At 57.4% G+C, this 6,279-nt stretch overlaps 1 non-coding gene across 1 annotated transcript; it reads left to right on the top strand.

The window, feature by feature from the left end:
• The first annotated feature begins 5,476 nt into the window (after positions 1-5,476).
• On the top strand, positions 5,477-5,583 carry LOC120658545. Its single transcript, XR_005668729.1, has one exon. It is a non-coding gene; the product is annotated as a small nucleolar RNA R71 (small nucleolar RNA).
• The last annotated feature ends 696 nt before the right edge of the window (positions 5,584-6,279 follow it).

The raw sequence follows: 6,279 nt of genomic DNA on the forward strand, positions 1-6,279 counted from the left end.
GCTGCCGCCGCGTCGGGTGCGGCTGTGCCTAGCTCCGGCGCCTCCGCTGCCGCCGCGTCAGGTGCGGCTGTGCCCAGCTCCGGCGCCTCCGCTGCCATCGTGTCGGGCGCGGCCGTGCCCAGCTCCGGCTCCTCCGCTGCCGCCGCGTCGAGTGCGGCTGTGCCCAGTACCGGCGCCTCCGCCGCCGATACGTCGGGTGCGGTTGCGCCCAGCACCGACGCCTCAGCCGCCGCCTCGGGTACGGCTGCGCCCAGCACTGGCGCCTCCGCTGCTGCAGCGTCGAGGGCAGCAGCACCCAGCACCGGCGCTTCCGCCGCCGCCGTGTCGGGTACGACTGCGTTCAGTGCCGACACCTCCGCCGTCGCCGCGTCGGGCGCGGCTGCACCCAGCACCGGTGCCCCTGCTGCCGCAGTGTTATGCGCTGCAGAGTCTGATAATGACACGCCTGTCAGCATCACGTCACGCACCACTTGGCGGGCATAGGTCGCTGTACCTGAGGGTCCCATACCCGCTGTCGCCGTTGCTGTCGACGCCGAGGCCGCGGCCGCCTGGGCACCAGCCGACGAGCCGGCGATGGTAGAAGAACCGCTGGGGCGAGGAGCCCTGGTAACAAAGCGGAGAAGCCTTCAGGAAAAAAAGCAGAGCACCGGCGCAAGGGAAGAGAGTAGGATAATACTAACCCAGAAGTACCGGGTACCCAGCGTCATCGGAGCCCCGGCCCCTTCTCCTGCAGCTGCTGCTGTTGCTGCTGCTGCCCCTGCAGCTGCGATGCAGGCGCAACCCAGGGTTGCACCTGTTGTTGCTGTTGCCGGCCTCGCGCCTGCTGCCGCTGCTCTTGCGGCTGCTGCTGCTGTTACTGCCGGCGGGAGGAATTCCTCGGCGGCGATGGTGGTGGTGCAGTCGCCCCAGAGGACGCGTGAGGGCCGGCAGCCCGGGAGCTACCCTGGGCCGCGCCCTCAGAAGACCTCTGGCGCTTCGCGGCGGGCTCCGAGACTAGGGTCCCGTCGCCCCTGAATAGCCTGCGCCGGCCCGCGTCTCCCGATGATGCACCGGAGCTGCTCTGTGCTCGGCTGGAACCAGCTGCGGCCGCGCTGCTAGCCGCGGCCTGCTTCCCCTTCATGGTGGCTCCGGACCCCGCAGCGCTCAGCGTAGCTTGATCCCCGGACGCACCAGGGATCCGGAGCCCACGATTCGGGTCACCTCTGGTCTGGCGTGGGGCCAGTCCCCCGTCGTCCAGAGTTGGCAGGGTAGCCAGCACCGCCACCCTCGCGGGGTCCTCGCAGAGGGGGGCTATGCACTACGGGAGGATCAGGTTCCGCACCAGGACCTCCAAGGCCTCCTGGGTCAGGTCACTCCCCTCTCCGCGGTGGGTCCTGCTACAGTCGTTGAGGCCAGTGAAGCTCCAAGCAGGGCGCGGCCGCTGCTTCAGGGGTGCGATCCGGCGCTTCACGAAGTCTCCGAGCACGTGCCACGAGGTGAGGCCGCTCTCCGCCAGCGACCTGATCTTGTCCAACACGGAGTCGAACTCCGGCTGCAGCGATGGCTTGGCCCTCCAGGATGCTTTGTCGGAGGCGGGCCCCTCGGTCGGCAGGGCGAGGCGCTCGTTGGCTTCGGTGGTGGCGATCACCCAATCCCTGCGCCACTCCTCCCACCTTCCGCCAGCAAGGCCGGGAATGTAAGGAGTCGGCAGGTCGCTCCTTATCTGGAAGTAGTACCCCCCCCACTTCGTCCTTGCTCCTTCCGAACCTCACCAGAATGAAGAAGTAGCGGAAGAGGATGACGCAGGGGCGCACTCCCACGAACATCTCGCATAAGTGCACGAAGATGGACATCAGGAGGAGGGAGTGGGGCGTCAGATGCTGAAGTTGGAGGCCGAAGTCTTCCAGCAGCAGCAACAGGAATGAAGAAATCGGCAGTCCCACGTCGGCGGAGATGTGCGAGGTGAATAGCACAAACTCCCCCGCGCGGAGGTTGCCAAGGGGAACCGAGCCTGCTCGCACCCCCCAGCCGGTCTCCTGAGCACTCCACCCAAGCAGGCGCGCACTATGTTCAACTCTCCCTCGGTCTGGAAGCGGCGGGGATGAACAAGGGATGCCATCTCTTGGTGGAGTGAGAAGCAGCCTGCGTATGGGAGAGAAGGGCAAGGAAAGCTCGAAGGCAAAGGGGCGCAAAGGCTGGGAGGAAGAAGACGAATGTGGGAAAGTAACCGCGGAATGCGGTACGCCCCATTATAAAGCCTAACTCAACCGGCGCGCCCCGGAACTGTCGCCGGAACTCAAGCGACGCCCGCGCTTGGCGTTAACCGCCCAGTCTATGACATGGGGGCCCAGGCCCACCTGGCGGGGTGAGCGGGTAACCAACAAGGGTGCGAAAAGACGGGATCTGAACCGTCGCCTATGCGCGCGGGGAGCGAGGCGGAAGCTGAGCTGACGTGCGCGTATTAAGCGCTGGCGTGGCCGAACTTTTCGGGAACTGCGCCGGTGGTAAATGATCCGTTTACCCCGGGCGCAACAATGCCGAGCGTCGCGCGCGTGACTAGGGGAACCACTGTGCGTGGGGCCCACAGTCAGTAAGCCGTTGCGATGTGATGAGGCAGCAAACAACCCGATGGATGGTCATAGCCGGTCAAGACCCCTGCAGTAAGAAGCTTCAACCTGTATGGAGCCAAATCGCAAAAGTGGCCCCACCTGTGGGTTCGTACCTCCCCCAAGGTGTGCCCGGGGGCCACTGTCGGTACCCTGTAGCAGGGATACCCACTCTTACTGTGGCAAGGTAGGACCCGCAAAGTTATCCGTAACTGCGTGGAAAGGACGGAGTAGCCAGGCCCCACGGGCCAGGCTCTTCCCTCACCAGGCCAACGGCCCCGGACCCGTTCCCCGCCTGGCGATGGGTCCGGAGACGCCATGTGCCTCTAAGCAAGGGAAGATCCGAGCTGACAGCCGAGACCTCGGACCCCATAGGGGTCCGGGACCTCCTTTGCCCGCCGGACCCCCCTTTACCGCGTAGGGGTCCGGAGCCGCCACGTGGCCCGGAGGCGCGGGCTCGAGCGTGAGCCTTCCGTTGGAAGACTCGCTCGCCCACTGCATTTAATGCTGATGGACAAGGCGTGCTCTGCCGCCGCGGAACGCGAGACAGCTTTTGTCAGGCCCCGCTGTGTGCCGCGTATTACCAAGGTGCATAGTACAGCCGCCTACGCCGCACCCGCACAGAGCCCGTCTGCCACATTAAATGGATACGACGGCACGTCACTTTTCCATCATGCCGCCTACGCCGCAAGCTACACTGCCCGCTTAAACAACGTGGCGGGCGCCACTAGCTGCATCTGGCACCGTCCCAACAAGACAGCGCTAGGACATGGTGGATGAGGGACTCCAGGAGCAGGCAAAGGAATCCAGGGGAGAGATCTCCTTTGCCTGCGATGCCATAATGTATGAACAGTACGTTATTTTATACTACAACGTTGGACCCACCTGTCAGGGACCCAACAGCTGTGTACGCGCCCCCTTGAGATATAAAAGGGAGGCGCTTGCTGTGCACAGGCCATCTCCAGACAGACACAAGCTCTCGCAACTCTCTCACTCTCGTGGGAAGGCAATACAACACACAGTGGACGTAGGGTATTACGCTCCGGCGGCCCGAACCACTCTAAATCTTGCTGTGTTCATCGTGTTCTTGAGTGAGATCGATCTAAGACTAGCTAACCCCCGAGTACACACCCTCTGGGCTTAGGTGGGTGCCTTCCGCCACCCGGCTGTGGTTTGCAGCACCACGACAGCTTCATCTCCTCTTGAATTCGAAGACATTCCACGAATTCAATGAGGGCTTCTATGGAAGGGACAGATGGCTTCTCCAGCTCTTTCTCAGACTTCTTCCGGTTGAAAGTTTTGACTTGGGAACATTGCTCAACCTTCTGTTTGAAGGTGAATTTCTCCTTCTACCCATTGATGTTCAGTTGAATTTATCTAGCTCCCACATCAATGTGTGCATTCGCCGTACTCAAGAACGGCCTTCCCAAAATGAGAGGCGTCTTGGTGTCGACCTCCATGTCAAGAACGACAAAATCGACGGGGATAAAGAAATTCCGGATTCTGACCGAAATATTCTCCACAATCCCCATGGGGTAGCGAACTGATTGGTCCGCTAGCTGCAAGCACATGGCAATAGGGGCAAGCACATGACAGTTAAGTTTATCGTAAACTACCTTTGGCATGACACTGATGCTTGCTCCCAAGTTGCATAGAGCATTGGTGAAGTGTTGGGCCCCGCTTGAGCATGTGTTGTATGGCATCCTGGGTCCTTCTTCTTCTCCAGGAGAGGATCGAGTATAGCTGCGCTACACTCTTCGGTTAGCTGCACGACCTCGGTGGTGGGCAGAGTCCTCTTGTTTCCAAGGATATCCTTGATATACTTGGCGTACGTGGGTACCTACATAGTGTCAAGAAGCAGTTTGTTGACATAGAGCTTCTTTATTACCTCGACGAACTTGCCGAATTGTTCATCGGCCACTGGCTTCCTTATCCGCTCTGAAAATGGTAAGGTAGTTGTATCATGATAGGCCCGTAAAGTTCTAGGGGGTTCCACGGGGTCTTCCTGGGTTGCAGACGTGTTGGATTCGATGGCCTCCTCCTGCACTTCATCCCCAATTTTGGTATGGCTAGCGGTTACGGTCTTCCACCGAGTTCCTACATCATGCGGAGAAGGTGGCTCTCGCGTGGACTTACCACCACACGTAGTCACCGCACTAACATTTTCCTTCGGAGTTACTTCCGGTTGCCCGGGCAGCTTCCCTGTGTTAACATTAGGACAAGATGAAGCTAGCAGGGCTACTTGAGTTTCTATCATTGTATTGAAGCTCAGCTGGTTTTTGATAACAGAATTAAAGCCCTCTAGTTGGGCGGCCATGGACTCCAAAATTTTATCATTGGCAGGAAACTTCTTGCTAATGTTGTCATTTATTTGTTTCTGGCTGTAAACTAGGTCTTTTAGTGTGGGCTGAAAATTATTATTATTATTGAAGTTCATACCTTGTTGTTGACCGAAGGGGAGGTTGGGCTTTGAATTCGAACCCTGTTGAGGACGGAATCCTGAGTTGTTGGAGTTGTTATTTCCAACGAAGTTCATGTCCTCTTGAGTTAACGGGAAAGCATTGCCTGAGTGCCTAGTCTCGCCGCATGTTTCACATGTCATCCAAGACTCCATGATCTGGTTAACCTCCTGATGTGGAGATTCCAGCTTTTTCATGAGAAGATCCATCTTGGCAGCCAGCATATCGACACTGTCGATTTGATGCACGCCCTGGGGACGGGCTGGCTGCCTTTCACCTTTCCAACTCTGGTTGGAAGCTATCTTGTCGATCAGCATCTTCGCTCTTGCAGCATCAAGAGAGAGGAAAGAACCCCCCGCTACTGCGTCGACGTGGTCCTGAGCTTGCTGAGTCAGGCCATGAAAGAAGTTCTAAATAATCATCCATTCCTCCATGCTGTGGTGTGGGCATGCTTGAATGTAATCCTGGAGACGTTCCTAGACTTCTGGGATGGTCTCATCCTGGACTTGTTGAATCCCAGAGATCCTGTTCCGAAGGGCATTGGTCTTGCCTACCTGAAAATACTTGTCTAGGAATGCATTGGAACAAGCATCCCATGTGGTGAATGCCTCCTTATTGGTGTAAAACCATAACTTGGCTTTCCCGAACAGAGAGAACGGGAATAACCAAAGGCGGAAGTTATCCAATGTAGTACCCCTAGGGTTGATGGTACTACTCACCTCCAAGAAATTCTGGAGATGCTTGGACCATGTTCACTAGTCCAGTCTTCAACTCAAAACCGTCATTGCGAGCTTGGTCTTGGTGCAGTCCAACAGGAATGTGGCTGCTGGACGGGGCTGAGAACTGACGAAGGATCTTCTGAGCCATGGGTGAGGTAGTTGACTTTGATGTGAAACTTAAAGGCCAAGTGAGTCTCTTCTGAGGCGGGATGACTCTGCGTCATACAATTCTCCCAATTCTCCCTGGATTCGGATTGAAGTTACTTGGTAGGTCGAAACCAGTCATGCACTGCTATGTATTAATCAAAAAGATAGAGAGAGCAATGATAAGCCCGCTAAGATTAGCGGTGACTAAACTAGTAAAGTTTGTCAAACTATTCAACGATATCTTTAGCCAATTGCTTCCCCGGCAACAGCGCCAGAAATGCTTGTTGGCATTTCTTATATCCAATAGAATATTAATTCCGCAAGCGCACAGAATCACCGCTGTAGCACTTCACCATGGTACTTCTAGGG

This window comes from Panicum virgatum, chromosome 1K (assembly GCF_016808335.1).
Source record: "Panicum virgatum strain AP13 chromosome 1K, P.virgatum_v5, whole genome shotgun sequence".
Taxonomy (NCBI): Eukaryota; Viridiplantae; Streptophyta; class Magnoliopsida; order Poales; family Poaceae; genus Panicum; species Panicum virgatum.